The sequence below is a fragment of the Pyxicephalus adspersus genome, chromosome 2 (genome assembly GCF_032062135.1).
Source record: "Pyxicephalus adspersus chromosome 2, UCB_Pads_2.0, whole genome shotgun sequence".
Classification (NCBI taxonomy): Eukaryota; Metazoa; Chordata; class Amphibia; order Anura; family Pyxicephalidae; genus Pyxicephalus; species Pyxicephalus adspersus.
The window spans coordinates 131,761,147-131,777,975 of NC_092859.1; the positions used below are offsets into that span (position 1 = coordinate 131,761,147).

The 16,829-nt window shown below is 38.4% G+C and overlaps 1 protein-coding gene across 2 annotated transcripts in view; it reads left to right on the forward strand.

Moving 5' to 3' along the window:
• The first annotated feature begins 2,508 nt into the window (after positions 1-2,508).
• Positions 2,509-16,829, forward strand: part of SQOR (sulfide quinone oxidoreductase) — a 32,522-nt gene continuing 18,201 nt past the window's right edge. Inside the window, exon 1 of one of the 2 annotated variants that reach the window (XM_072402420.1) lies at positions 2,509-2,565. The gene's annotated coding sequence lies outside the window, so the exon portion shown is untranslated. Of the gene's footprint in view, positions 2,566-8,606; positions 8,743-16,829 lie in introns of those variants that run through there. The other variant, XM_072402419.1, reaches the window with a different exon arrangement.

The following is a 16,829-nucleotide window of genomic DNA, read 5'->3' on the forward strand; positions in this document are numbered from 1 at the left end:
CTCAGAACCTCTCAGAAACACTTCTCAGGCTTCAACATCTAAAAAAAGCTTTAGCTGATATAGCTCCCCTTCATGGATCCTATCTAAAAGAACCCAAACCTCATTTTATGTCCCGGGTTGGGATTGTACTGGGGCCTCAATGCTGTGGTCACAAAGCAGAAATGGTTATTCTCTTTGCAGAAATTTCCCTGGGACAATCACACAAGCTGGATACCACGGAGGACCTCTGGGCTAACATTTCTTTCACATTAGGTAGCAACATATCCTCCATCTTTAATGTACATGGCCCAAATGCAAAGAACAAGCTATTTTTAATAAGTTCCTTTATTGTTTCATCCTACAAAAGACCGCATTGTTCGAGGTGGAGATTGGAATGTGTTGTCCTGTCATTCAGAAGATAGTTCTTCCTCCTCTAGAATAACCAAAGATGCTTGCTCACTAAATGACTCTGCCTTCGCCTATTTCCAACGCTGGTGTCACAAATGTATGGAGACATTTATTACAATTAGACAGGGACTTTATTATTCTCATAGAAGGCTGGACATGGTTTTTGCCTCAATTGATCAGATGTTGATTTTGTACCATTCTCTGATGTCTGTGACTCTGGGTGGTATGCGAGGTAATGGTTCGGCATTTTGCATCTCTTTTGTCTACAGATGAGTCTATTATTGTTTGTCTGTGGTCATGGTGGATGGAATATTCTTCCTGTAATGAACAACATGTTGATAACCCTATTCTGTTTTGGGATACCACAAAGGAAGTCCTTAGGGCCAAATTCTTGCTAATGCAATTTCCTAGAAGAGAGCTTTGTCACATACTGAAACATGCTAAAAGGTATATCAGGCTTATTGTCAGTTTATAGGACACAATAGCTTGAGGACAAACAGGTTTGCGATCATTAGTTGATGATATATGATTAGCATATCAGAGTTCTTTAAATTTGGAAACAAATCATATTGTTTGCGTGAGAGAGCCCAAGAGGGAAGAGGTTTTGTTGTGGGGTAGTCAGGGGCCACCAGTGTTCAGGAAATTATAGTTGTTATGGAATATATATGTTTCATGGGCTGTTTTCCATCATCTACAGCCTTGTTGGTGTGGGAAGCAGAAGGCTTTTGACAAAGTGATATGGGAATGGGTACAGAAGGTTTTGGAGAGTATGAGAATTTTGGGTGCAATCCTTAAATTCCCTGAAACTTCTTTATTCCACCTCCATGACTAAGATACTTTCTACCAAATCATTTGCTTTTAAAGAAGGGAACTTGCCAGGGCTGTCCCATATTACTATTACTGTTTAACATATCTATTGAATATCCGGTTCATTCCTTGAAACAAAATGAAATATGCACAAAGGAGACTTAATATTTTTTAACAAACTTCCTCGGATGAGTCAACACAGAGTGGGCTGCCTAATGTTGGTTCTTAATCTGCTGAGATCAATTAAATACATTCAAGACATTCATGCTGCTAATGACACTCCCATTATTTAAAGGATTCTGCTTGAATTGAAACAATGTCTGTGTAGGGCAGATGCCAGCTCAATAAAATGATAAACTTTGCCAGACTTCTGTATCCTTTGCAAACTCTTACCCTACTCCCTAAGCATAATGATATTAAGCAATTTGAACAAGGTTTTGATCAATTTCTCTGGAGGGATTTTGTTCTTTTAGCATTATTTGGGGCTAATCCTTCCGATCTAAGACTATATAACTGGGCATGTATATTTCGTTATGCTAGGGATTGGATCAACTCCACTTCTTTCTATAGTTACTAGGCGCTAGAGAATCACAAAGCCCATTCATGGTCCGTGAACGGCCTTTTAAACATCCCATTTTGTGACCTCCCTACACGTACTAAAAATACCCTGATATAGGTAAAAACCTATTATGGATACCCCTATTTATCATTCTTGACATGCATTGTGTTATGTGTCATTTTGAATAGTATATGGGATCTTTTTGAATGCTGGTCCCCTTGAAGGACTCTCAGGTTGTTTTTTATATATATCATCAATGTGATTTTTATTTACATCATATATATAAACCTTATCAGGACTTGTTGGCATGTACAGGTCCTGCATCTTCCACCCCTGGAAAGCAGTAGTATTTCCCTTGTGTGTATTGACCTATAATGCCAAAGTCCACAGTCTTCAATATATTTGTATGATTTCATGGTTTTATTAGTGTCTCACCTACGGAATGCTTTATGCATGAAAAATTAAATTGTTCTTTAGAGATTAACCTGAATTATGATTTTGTGTTACAGATTTATGATCTATGTTTCAAACTTGCGAAACGAGTAGAGGAATGTACAGTTACGAGAAGTGAATTCTGTTGAAACTGTTTGGGCAATAAATGGTCAACAATTTATTGCATCACATTAAAGGATTTGTTTTGTAACCAAGTAATTTAAAAATGATGTCATTATTTTATTTTCAACATCATTTTTATTCATTATATGTTAAGAAAAAGGTTTGGTTTATTACATATGCCATGTGGTGATCTAGTGAACACAGCTGTTTGTACCAATAAAGTGTTGCATTGGATACAAAATTTCTTCTGGTTATTGGTATGTAGTACTATATAGGACTTATACTGATATAAATGCATATATGCATATCCTTATTATATGCAATATAATAATGTTTATATAATTCATTTATTAGAATAACTTACATTTATTTAATTTAAGTTATGAGAGGGCTCTGTGGTTATGTATTATTTTATGAGCTGTGAGATGCTGGAAAGAACTCTTTATCAATCTGTACAATAACAATCCATGAAGGTAGTCAGGGTTTATAGTTTCATGAAATAATGAAAACTTGGGGTTTGAGATTTATATGCCTAAATTTAACAAAGTAAGTGAACAAAATAAACTGCTATCTCTTATAATGGAGTAAACTGGATTTTGTGTATAGAAGGAGATTATTAATATTATTATTATTATTATTATTATTATTAATAAAAATAGTTTTATTAAAAATGATTTTATAGCGCCAACATATTACACAGCGCTGTATATTAAATTGGGGTTGCAAATGACAGACAGATACAGACAGTGACACAGGAGAGAACCCTGCCCAGTACAATCTATGAGGTGGGAGAAGTATCACACAATAGGAGGGGAGATATAGAATGGTGGGTAAGTAGTGAGGGTTTTAAGAGACAGAAAAAGACAGATAGGCAAGTTTGGAAAAATGAGTTTTGAGGGATCTTTTAAAGTAGGAGCAAGCTGAATAGGATGAAAGATAACGGTGAAATGCAATCTAGAGGTGATGCCTACAGCAATCAGTTTATATTTTAAATTGCAGTACAAATGTGACAGCTACAATCTGATTGCAGCAAATTGTTTATTGGCTTTTAAATCATCTGATAACTTGTTTTGTGTAATTTGTATTTCCTATCTTGTTTATGTTTGTACCAATATCTGCAGATGAGAATGTTACATAGTTATGTTAAAAAAAGACCGATGTCCATGGAGTTTAACCACAAGGAAAAATTATTACAAAAACTAGAAAGCCTGCAAGTTCCAGCTAGAAACCATTATGTACAATTGATCCAGAGGAAGGCAAACCCCTTATAAAGCATGGTTCAGTTTACTGCAGCAGAAGAAAAACATTCCTTTCTGATTCCCTAAGGCAGTCCAATACTCCCAGGATCAACAGTCCCTGGTGTCATTCCTTTCAAAATGTAATACACAGTTATATTCTGTGCATCTAGAAATGCATCCAGCGTTTTCTTATAACAACCTACAGACCTTGGTAAAACTACTTACTAATACATTTAATTTCATAGCTACTACATCACAGGAATACGATAAGAGAAGAAGCTTTTCAATCACATGATGTTTGTGGTTTCTGAATGTGGAAATTCCTCTTTCCTCTGTGTACATTTAGGGCCCTTTCAGAGGAGCAGTGTTAAACCATGCGTTTCCTGGATGTATAGCAAACTGCAGCTGGGAGAGGCAGACAGCACAATGGGCTACAAGCTTTGCATAGGACTTTATCTGTGGTGCAAAACGTCAGGCCACAACCCTAAAGCCAAACATGACACCATAATCTTCCACGGCTGCAGCCACATGCAAGTGGATACCAACCACTCCAATTCACTTGAATAGGATAAGTTGAGACCGAGATTGAATTTGTGGCAGACCAGTGTGGCTCACCACAGGTCTGTGATTAGCCTTACTGTCAGAAAAGTAAAAAAGTAATGTGCAGCAGGGAACCAATTGCAACATTCTGTGTCATAGAATCGTATAATCTTTAGATTTTAAAATATAGTTCTTTAGTAAAGCCGCTTACTAGTTTGGAATAAAGGAAATGTACACTTCTATATCTTGTACATCAGTATAGTTCTGTATTCTGTAGGAGACACCTTCATTCACATAATAATCTGTATACTTTTTGTATTGTGGGTAGGTCTAGTTTCACATATTTATCTCATGATTAGGCTGATAACAATATGTTCCAAAAGCTGAACTCAGAAATGAAAAAAACAAAAAACAGATAATTGAAGATTTGTGTAATCATGACCATTGCATGTATTTTTCAGATGTAAGCACCAGGTATCAGCATAGCTCAGACTGTAAGAGGAAAAAGCAGCACAAGAAGGCATTTGGTTCTTCTGCAGTGCTAACAATGAACATGAGGAAAGGAGGAGAGGGCAGGGAGACAAAGATTGGCACAGCAATCTGCTGCTTCTTTCACTGTGCAGTCACTGGCTTGGGAAAGGGCCAAGACTTAATTAATAGTTTTCCAAAAGCAGCGGAGAATAAAACAGGTCCCCTTCCAGGCAGGGCTGTGTTGTTTGACAGAGCTGAGTTTTTATCTAGACAGATAGAAATGATTTTTACCTTTAGATGTATTTTATTTATATACAGTCATGTGAAAAAGAAAGTTTTTACATATTAGGACAAAATAAAAAATCTTCTGGTTCTTAGCAGGTTCTAAAATTACAACATTGTTTCAATTGATTAAAGTTTGCAGTCATTCATTTATGAACAGCTTAAAGTTCTGTCACAGAATTTCAACTGGGTTGCGGTCTGAACTTTGATAAGGCCATTGCAACACCTTGATTCTATTCATTTTTAGCCATCCTGTTGTAGATTTGCTGGTCTGTTGGGATCATTGTCCTGAAGCCTATCCTAATTGCAGCTTTAGCAATTGCACAGATGGCCTCACGTTTGACCTTTAGAATATTTTGCATTGAAGAGTTCATTTTCAACTGTTATGGCTGCAGGCTGCACAGGTCCTGTGGCTGCAAAACAAATCCTTGCGCCTCCATTACTGTGTTTGACAGGTGGTATGAGGAGTTTGTAAGCTGTGTAGGGTTTACGTGCATTATGACCAGACGTCTCCACTGGTCTCATCTGTCTAAAGGACATCATTCCAGAAGTCTTGTGGTTTGTTCAAATGCAACTTTGCTAACCTAAACTGTGCTGCCATGTTCTTTACAGAGAGAAAAGACTTTCTCATTCATCTTACAAAACCAAACATGCCTGTTCATTGTTTTTCTGTTTGTACTGTCATGGACTTCAACATGAAACATTTTAACCAATCCTTGTAGACTCTGAGATGAAGTTCTTTTTTTTGCAATTTCTCTGAGATATGCATGATATTACCCTTGCAGTAAATTTGCTGGGATGTCCACTTCTGGGAAGATAGGCAAATGTCTTGATAATTTTCCATTTGTGCCTAATCTTTTTCACTGTAGAATGGTGAACTTCATTTTGCTTGGAATTGCATTTATAACCCTTCCCAGATTGATGGTCATCAGTGACTGTGTCTAAGATCATTGCTGATGTCTTTTCTCCTTGGCATTGTATTAACAAACACCTGAATGTCCCAGACCAGCAAAATGCCAAAACCTCTAATTTTATAGAGGCAGTCACATTTGCTGATGATCAGTTAATAAAGTGCATTTGATCCGCAGTACATGGCTGCTACTCACATACTTAGTTTTTATATATTTTATAATTGGTGAGGGTGCAATTTTTTCACACTATGCTTCTGAATTTTGACTTATTCTTTGTGAAATAAAAAATAATGTGTATTATGTGATGTGTTGACATACAATCTGAAGTTGTTTTAACCTGATTTATGCCTGAATGTTTGCAGTGCAGTATAACCTGCTTGTCCTGCAGGTCTTTATTGTGTGATATGGAAAGTGCAGGCCTTTGTCCAAATGACACAAAGTTGATTTATAAGCAATTATGTCACAGAAATTAGTGTATTATTACCTAATATGTTTGTTGTGATCAAAGGACAATGGATAGATGTTTGTTTCTTGATGTTGACGGATAATATCGGGGACTGCTGTACATGTCAGACGAGCACAGCCCTTCATCTCACATGACAATCATATGTTCAAAGCTTTAGTGTGTGGAATGCAGACAATAAAAATTCAACATCCCAAATTTTGTTCTTTGAAGATTAGGCAAACAAACTGTGTCTGCTGTCATTACATGGAGCTGGTCTGGCATCATCTTGGATTTCAATGATGAGCCATGAAGGGTTGTTATGAATCCCTGATTGCATGCAGCCACGCATCAGATTGAGCCATGTATGATCCTGCATTGACAGTTCTATATCCGGGTCAGAATTGTTTGTCCAGTACCTCATTGATCTTTCTTATCATTACATAGATAAGTTGAGTATTTCACAGACCATACAGACTTGTATAAATATTCAGGTTTGTGTTTGCTTAGGTTAAATTAAGCTCCTGTGCTGACTGTTCCCTAATGTGTATGGGTGCTTCAGCCTAAGTTCAGACAGGCAGTAGGAAAAGATGTTCTCGGTGGCTGCTGGTGTTTGGAACCTTGCCAGCTGTGCCAACCACCCCAACCCCTTTGCTGGTTCTTCATTTGACAGGAGGTAGTACTGAACCTCTTACTACCATCTCCATTCATCCCCTATGGACAGCCAAGGGTGAGTCACTGCATGTAGCATTCCAACCATGGGTATGGTCAAATGTTGTGAGAAAGCGGTAATCACGCTTCAACCTCACCACCATCTAACCTTAGTCTTAACCTCTGAATATTGCCCTCTACCAAGATCAGTAAGTGGGGTCACATGAAAGCATTACACGCCATCCTTCATAAGCATTGGATCAGGTTTGCTACCTACCTGCCACCATTCCATGTTGGGACCTTCCTGCACATAATCAATCAATCACAATTGGCAAAAACCCCAAACCTGGAAGATGTTTGGTGAGAAGTGGCACTGATCAGGGGGTTATGGCTGTCACATTGCTGTCACAAAGGGCATTGCCAAGGTCAATGTGCTATAATGTACATAAACACTCAGCATAGTTATGGTGAAAGGTCCTGGAGGCCTCGACAGTGCTCAAAGATTAATTTCTACTAAAATAATGTGATTAGAATATTTATGACAAATCAGAATTTGGCACTTTGTAAACCTTGGAGATGGGGGGAGGTTTCATGTAAAAATGTGACTGCTATCCATATAGGAAATCTCAGTCCTGCAGAGTGCTTCATAAACTGACATACCGGTAGTTGCAGAGCATGATGACTCAGCAGCTAGCACTCTTGTCTTACAGGGCTGGAGTCCCAGCCAGGATACTATCTGCATGGAGTTTGCATGTTCTTGCTATGTTTATGAAGGTTTTAATACTGGTAGGTTTATTCTGGCTTTACCTTTATGCTATATTAAAGAGTAGCGACCAGCTGTCCTGCATTTCTTGTACCAACATTAAGGCCCTGCACACATTCCAAGGTGGTAGCGGAGAAGCATTAGGTGTAATGCAGTGTTTCTTAGGGTTCCAGGGTTGTTCTTAGGGAACCAGGATTTCTCCAGTGGTTGCTGGGGTTCCTTGACCAATGAGCAGTTTGTGACTCTTATTATGTTTAAACTGATTATGTCAGTTTAAGTGACACCAATGATCTTTCTGGCTCTCTGTAATGGTGACATTCTTCCCACTGACCAGCAATGTAACAGGCATTCTTCCTACTGACCACCACATTATTTAACTGTGAGCTGTGAATAAAGCAACCATAGAGGAGGTTCCCTGAAAACCCTGATGTTTTTGCAAGGGTTTTCCCCATGATAAGAAGGGTGAGAAATACTGGTATATTATATAAGGTATTTCTCTGTATTACCATCCCCAGAATAAATTAGCATGGGTTTATAATTCACAGTAAGTGGGGGAGGGATCAGTTTTTTGCAAGTTGACCACATTTTGAGTTTAGTTATTCGATTTGTAAAGCAGGTCACATGCCCCTATTGTTCCTAATATTAGACATTTTTGGCTGATGACATGACAGTATTGAGAATTCTTTCCAGAATCCTGTTTGGGCACCATCTGGGGTCAGCATTCATTAGATGACAAGTATTCTAGTATTGATCTGTAAATCCTGAATCCTGTGAAATTCCCTGATGGTGTGATCTGCTACATTCATTGTCTGCCAGTGAAAATAAATACCAGTCTGACATGTGACATGGAGAACATTAGTTACTGAGAGCATTACATCAGGCTATGACTCCATTCCCTGACTGCGATGTGAATGATATAGACAGCCAAGCATTTTGATCGATAGGTATTTGGGTTAATGATCGGGGAATATTAATAAAACTTTTAGATTGGCCTGCAATCAGAGAGCACACTCAGCCCTCCCTGTACAGCAATGTGCCCGGGAGTGGGCGGGGACTGTGCGGGGACGATGGGTGGGCGGAGCTTCCAGAGGAACAGAATCTGCTCACTCTCCTCTGTGTGTAGTCGGTGGGTGCAGGTAAGAGAGGCGGCGGTGATCACTGTATGTGGTGTGTGATCGGGGCTGTGTGTGTATAAGGGGTGTGGATGCTGCACACTGACACTTCCGTAAATATTGTATTCTATGTCCATGATCAGCACTGACACTTCTGTAAATAGTGTGTTCTTGTGTCCAGGAGCAGCACTGACACTTCTGTAAATATTGTATTCTATGTCCATGATCAGCACTGACACTTCTGTAAATATTGTATTCTTGTGTCCGGGCGCAGCAATGACATTACTGATCACTTTGTATTCCTGTGTACATGATCAGCACTGGCACTTCTGTTTCTATTGTATTCCTGTGTTCAGAAGCAGCACTGACATTCCTAATCACTTTCTATCTATATGTTTAGGAACAGCACTGACACTCCAGATCACATTGTATTAGTGTGTCCAGGAGCAGCACTGATAGTGCTGATCACATTTTATCTTTATGTATAGTAGCAGCAGTGTCAATCCTGATCTCATTATATCTATGTGTCCAGCATAATTGACACGCCTGATCACATTGCATCCTTACCTCCAAGAGCAGCTGTGACATTCTTGAAACCTTGTATCCAAATTTGCAGGAGAAGCACTGACACTGCTGATCCTAATGCATCTTTTTGTCCAGGAGCAGCACTGATATTGCTGATCATATTGTATCTTAATGTTCAGGAGCAGCACTGAAAATCCTGAGCACATTGTATCTGTATGTCCAGAAGAGCTAATATTTCTGATTCCTTTGTATCCTTGCGTCCATGATCAGCACTGACAGTTTTCTAGTTTGTTATTCGCACATTTCTAAAACTTGCCTAGGATTCTGCAGGCTTTGCAGATGTAGTAGTAGAAGGCTGAGGGTGGTGAAGGCAGGTATGTCATATTATGTCATTTATGTTTGATCAGCAGTGGAAGTTTTGCAGGTTGGAATATTTTATTAAGCTTCAATTCCAGACAAAGACCTGTGGGCCCATTATGAAGGGGGATAAATGTGTCAATTTTTAGCCATGCTTCCTGTTCTCTCGTCAACCAGCTGCAGAGATTGTCACTTTTCAGCAGGATCTTCTCTTTTAAAAAGTATTGAAAAGGCAGTAAATGCTGTATTTAGAAATTGGAGAATGACCCAAACTCCATATTCTCCAAGTCTGTATGGCTGGAATGAACAACAAATATCAGCAGTAATTGTATACAATGATGCTTGGAAATGTACAACCTACTGGAAGTATAGCTGCACCTGATAAGCTTGATGTATACATTGTACTCCTGGCAAATCTCACAGCTCGCTGTTACCCCAATGATAGAATAACATTGTAACCCTTATACTATGTCATTACCTTGGTTCAAGACTAGAAGGTGAAAATGAAGAAGAACTGAAAATGAAGTCATTGAGACAATCTTGTTAGCAAAAATTGTCCATCAGCAATATTGTCAAGTTTGCAGAATTGTTGCTTTTTGTAGACAAGTTTCAGATGTTGTTGAGCAGTCAAGGAGCATCCATGTTTCATGCACAGCGGCCTAAAAAGGCTTCTCCTAAAATATAGCAAATGAAAAGTGAATATGTAATATATCAGGAATTCCAAAACCCTCTTTAATATGAGCAGAATCTTCCCATTGTGTAATTTGGTATTCATTACATTGCATCACATTTCTAGAGTGCTTCGTCTGAGTGTTACAATTATTATACTTCCTTTTGACTTGTTCTGCTACTTCGAGGCAGTCAAGTAACTTCCTGAGTCTTCTGTGTCCTACATAGAAAACACAATGGCCTTGATTTACTATAGGAGCTTAGGCCTTGCACTCAAAAAAGTGTATATCCCCATTCACATAGCTCAGTTAATGAGGTGAAGCTCTGCTGACTTCAACATTCCAATCATTCAAAGCAAAAATCCTGTCCCTTACACATGATGGGGGATTCGTTGCAAAGAGATTTATTACTGGATTGGCTGAATGAAATATTCCTTGAAAGAGGATAATGCATGTCTTGCATGATTCTACTTGCAGGTGTAGCCTTTTGTGATAAGATTATTCCATCGTAGATGATGGCCTCTGGAGTCATAAAATGCAACTGTCTCTAATATCTGGGTCTCAGTTCTAAAGCTAGGTACCCACTTCCAATAATTATCGTTGTAAAAAAAACGATTAACCGATCAGCGATTATGCACAATTATTTTGAACGATTGTATTGTGCACAATTCTGTACATGCTGTAATGATACGATCGTTCAAATATAATCCACCAATTGTGTACACATGATAGATACAATCGTTTGAATGGTGCAGGGAGTGACATGTAAAGGAGAAAGTGTATTGCTGAAACATGCACGATTACTGAACGACCATACACACGATAGATAGCGAATGATCTTTGGCCAATCAGATCCGCCGTGATGGTCATTCATTTCCAACGACAATCCTCGTTCATCTGCGTCGTTGGTCACCTTTTTTGTGAATGATTTTTGGCAGGTCGGTCGTTTGTTTTCGTTTTTCGATAATTATTGGAAGTGTGTATGCAGCCTAATTCCCCGTGTTGGCTATAGGTTGCCCGGATCTGTTTAAGCTGTTTTTCTAAGTCTAAGGTCCTTACATTTGTTAAAAGTCACGTAATTGCAAATCCATATAAAGACAGGTTCTCCTTGTTCTTCCCATAGGATGATTTTCAGTTCTGGCCAAAAAAAACTTGATCAGGTGACTGTCATCTTAATTCTAATGGCAGGATAAAACCAAAGTCCAGGATTTTATTTTTAAATTAAAAAAAGCATCCGTAAAACTCCCATTCCAATTTTTCTATTCATAGCTTTATCTAAAATCCTAGGAGAAAAAAGTTTTGTTTACAAAACAAGCTAATAGTGAGTGATGGGTTAATCCATGTTTCCCCTTGCTATAGGTACCCCTCCCCATTTCAAGGGTTAATTGCACATTCTGTCTAGGGGTATGATGCTTGGTCCACTTGTTTTTCACATCGATTGGAATATTTTGGCCCTAGCAAAAATGCTTCAGTTTGCAGGTTCTTTGTGAGTTTCTTTTTTCTGAGGTGTTTTTGGTGGATTTCATAAATTTCTTCAAATCATGCTATTATCTTAAAATCCTTGTTCAGTGTGTTTGAACAGATGGCCTTACGTTCTCATTACCCTCACTTTTATATTTAAAAAAATCATAATTGACATGACCGCTTCTGGCTGTTAAGCTCATAATGCTGTAAGCCTCCCCAAACTATAATATTTTTGGCACCATACTTTACAGTGAAGTTATGATCCAGAGCTGAAGATTTGTCCATGATGGGTAGTCCCCGATGTCATTGCAAGCCAACACTGGAAATCACGGTGTTTGGCTCTCAATAATAAGTCTCCATATCACACAGATAGTGACTTGGACACCTAAAAAGGAACCAATTGCTTGTAAACCCATAATCAGAGAACTCAGAAACAAAGTGTCACGTCTGAGCAAGTATTTTAGCATATAGAAAGTTTCTTCTGTGTTTTTTTTTCCATGCCAGTAATTAGTTACTGATTTAGACACTTGCCAGAGTAACCGGCATCCCCGGCCTTCTTTCTGAAAGCTCAGAGAGCTATTTTGATCTTGGCGTGGTGACACCACTCATGTCAATAGCAAAAAGAACCCCATACTGTAAACAGAAGAACTTTTACATATTCTAATCACTGACCCCTAATCTGCAATGCTTGATTCTAATTTTAATGCAATTTCCTGCAAGTGGTAGTAAATGTATGAGTGGACTTTTCCACATCCCAAGTCTGCATTTAGATTAGATTATGAGAATAATTATACTATTTGTTCAATGCATATCACCTCTATCTGTAGACATTGTTTAAAAAAAGATATAAAGTTTGCCTGTTCACGTGTTAGAAAATGTTAATTTCCATTGTAGTGTATTTTCATATACCTAAATAAAATATTATTGTTCACACTACTGGCAGTCAAAAGTAGGCTTGTATAGCTTTTGGTTTGTCTTTATTTAAAGACAATACAGTTCACAGCACAGTTCAAAATTGCAAAATTAATAATCTACCAAAAATTTCAAGAATCAGTATACAAGAATCTTTTCTACTCTGTTTTGTCTTTACTTCCAGCAAGTGCGCTGAAGTTCAGGCCTTGTGCCGGAAGTCTCCTTCTTAGCACCATGTTATTATGCTTCTATGTGAAAGCGCCACACTGGGCCCCCTTGGCCAGCTCCTATGATCTGAGGACCTCTGTGGCTCTCCTTGGACTTCTCGGCCCTGAGCTTAGGCTTCCTACAATACTGTTTTTTCAGCACAGAGACCTCACACAGCCTCAGGCTTCATCTCACTATAAACTTGCAATGTCAAACACCAACTCTCTTTCTATTTGAATCCATTTTCTTTTATCCTGCTCAGCCAGGTACTCCAGAACCATATCCAGTTCTTGGCCTGTGGGAGGGATGGTGTGTTTGGCCCACCCAGTTCTTCCAAACCAAATCAGGCCTGGATCCACAAATCTGCAGCCTTATCTAGGCCCTTTATTCCTTTTTCCAAAACACTGATACACAAATACTTATTTAGGCATTGTTCAGACTGAAGGTATGGTTGTGGTGCCATTACTGCTTTCTTCTGCCAGTGAACCACTGCTTTAGGAAAGTTAATGAGGGTGGCAGTGAGCAGTTCAGTACTACTCACTGCTGCCCAATTTTATTCCTGCAAATTCTGTTTTTTTAGGGACCAATGCTGCGGTGTGAATTACTAAGGCTACATACACACGTGCAATAGGGGCTGATATCGGAAGAGACTCTGCCGTGTGTATAGCGCTTGTCATCCAGACAACAGTCCTGGCAGATCCACAGACAACGAACGATCGTAATGGAAGTGAAGGGTAAAGAGCGCAGTGGGGTGCCGCTCTGGCGTTCCCTCCCCCTCCCCTTTTCATAGAGCAGAACAGCTCTGTATGTATAGCACTCATTCATGCATCGTGCAGTCGTTTGTCATTGGAAAGGATCGTGAAAGATCTTTTCCACAAAAAGTGGCACAGAAAAAGTTTAGAGCATCCATTCATGCATTAGAGAACTTTAACTGAATGCCTGTTTTTGGTAATGCAATGTTTGTGTCCTCTAATGTTCTCCACATATGGCATTTAAGTGTAAATAACCTTGGACACAGACAGGTTCTTCACAGAATGCATATGTCATGCTTACTATGTTCCTTAAACAATGAACTCTTCAGACCCTCCACTGATCTATCCATGTTCTGCCTACGTGCCTGTTCTTGAATTTTTACAACAGTTACTCTAGAAATTTTGCCTAGTCATCATGGTCTGGCTGAAATTCAATACACACATGTGCCTGATAAACTTTTACACTGAAATACTTCCACATTAGGCTCTAAGCCTGCACAGTACTGCATTTAGTAATGAATGTTTTTTTAACAATACAAAAAAAGAGTTTAAAACCAAAACTTTTATGGCTTGTCTTTATGCACTTTAAAGTGACCCTTCTATTCATCATATTTCATCATCTAATAGTAGCACTGAATTTTTAATATTTTTGGCCAATTCCCCTTTTTCTAATTGAATTGAAAATATTATTTTTACTTTAAACTCATGCTGCTGTACTTATAACATTTGTATGAAACTGGACAAAGTGACATTTTTTTTCTTCTCTGATTTTTTTTTTACAGTCTTAAGTACTGCAAACATCAGAATTGTTCCTTTTGCTTGTTCCATCCAGACTGGATTTTTGATTCATCTGCTCTATATTATTTTAACAGTTTCTCAGTAGTATGAAGCCATTTTCATATGATATCTTCACCCATTTATTATATGCCCCATAATTGTGCTTTGCTTCCTAGCTGGATCAGCCTATGCTTGCTAGATTATTTTTTTTAATAATTGCTTACATAATCTTTACCCTGGTGTAAATTTTCACAGACTGAATAAATCCCCTTTTTGGGGCTATTTGGGCTCTTGGCTGGTGGAAGCACGACTGGCATGTTTGGCCAAGTTTTTTTAATACATTTTTTTCTTTTGTCTTGACAAGCTTTTCTACCACCCCACTATTTTTGCTAATTTTGGCATAAAGACAAATGGGATCAAGTTTAAGGTAGTGAAGGCTACACTTGATCTTCACCTGTGAGAAAAGCCTAGATATAGGTATAGGTGCTTTGAGGTATGGGGTGCTGTTTATCACCTCTGTTTGCCTTTTATTTCCTGTTCATAGTTACTTTGAGGTGCAGGTTTTATCATTCACAATCTTTTTTTCTGTATCTAGGATTTATTATTCAGTTGACTTTTCTTTTAGTTCCCTGAATTTATTATTATTATTATTATTATTATTATTAATAAACAGGATTTATATAGCGCCAACATATTACGCAGTGCTGTACATTAAATAGGGGAATTCACCCTATTACAGAGGATGGCACTTTAAGATAAGTGTTTTAATGTTTCTACCATCTGGACTGCACAGTTTTATTTCCTCGCTGCCTCAAAATGCCCCGCTTTTCCAATCAATAAGGTGTCCACATCAGAGGTCTGTCCCCTTCCGTATGTCAATGGCACTAACGTGGGCAGTTGCATATTACTTCTAACATAATGTATTATTTTTAAACAATATTTATATAGCACCAACATATTACGCAGCACTGTACTCTAAGGGTTGCAATTGACAGACAGATACAAACAATGACACAGGAGGAGGAGAGGACCCTGCCCAAAAGAGTAGTGACACGACTATTGACTTTGTACAACGCTGCGTAATATGATGGCGCTATATAAATAATGTGCAATAATAATAATAACAGTGAACAGGTATTTGTAAAAGGGACAGGCTATGTCTCTTCCGAAATAAAACAAACTCACATGCCTGTTAGCAATCTTCTGTTGAATGTACACTAAGTTGCACATGTACATCTTCAGGTATATTCCTGGAATACCTGGTTGCCAGGAATTAATGAGCTTGTACACACGAAGGAGTGTTACGTTATTCCGTCCTGGCGAATCAAGATGGCTGAAAATCGTGAACCTGTAAAAGAACCAGTTGAAGATATCTTTGACAGCGATGGAGTGAGGAGAGGTGAGTTTAGTAGGAATGAGCAGAGCCAACACCCATGTGAGCTGTTCCAGAGGGTTCAAGGCAATAAATTTTGTGTGTCTTTTTATTATATCAAGAAGGGGCAAGGACCTAAGTTATGCTGCATGACAGCCATATGTAGACAAATCCTGTACCAAGTCTGTTCTATACCATTTATAGTTTTTTCACAACTCATGTGACTAACCACTTTTTGATGCGAACGTGAAGGAAGACACTGCTCACGAATGTTTTGTGGTAATAAAAAAGTGCCTTTGGCAGTCACAGATTCCTATTATTGTATTACAGTGTTTTACAATCTGCTATAAGGAAGGGGAAGGTTCGTAGTACTGTGTATACTTTACTGTCAACCTGTAGAATGATGAGAAGATAAATTTCACCTTTCTTTCTTCTGTAGATACTGTATATTCTTGGTTACCAACCATTGCCCCTTTATAAGTATATTGCAACAATTATTATCTTTTAACTATTAATTATCTTTTTTTCTTTTCCTTTGATGTTTTAACTTTACCATTGAATGCACTTTGCAACATATGTTCAATAAGAGCAACAAATACCTATTGGTTCTGCTAGAAATCTTCTGAGATGATAACTTTCTGTGCTTTGTGTTGCCACTTTATCATTTAACAATTATTCCAAGTTTCCACCTATGCAAAGCAGAGAACAGAGTACACACATAAACTTTACTCAGCATACAAAGCAAAGATCACACACTATACACAGCATGGGACTTATACAGTACAGAACACTGATATAGAACACAAAGGCATACACAACAGAGTATGTACAACATACATAACTCGGAATGTACAAAGAACGCAATGTGCACAGCAGAGTCTGCAGAAAACGCCCTTTCCAGCTGACAGGCAAACAGGAAGCCATTTAAATGGTCATTTAGTCTGTATTTGCAAACTAGTGAATGTGGTGTTTAAAAGTTTGCTAACTGTACAATAAGTATTAAAGGTCTGTCTGAGCATTGTGATGTGCAGAAACATGCAAAGATTGAGGTGTGCTGGCAGGGTGCAATGGGTGTCA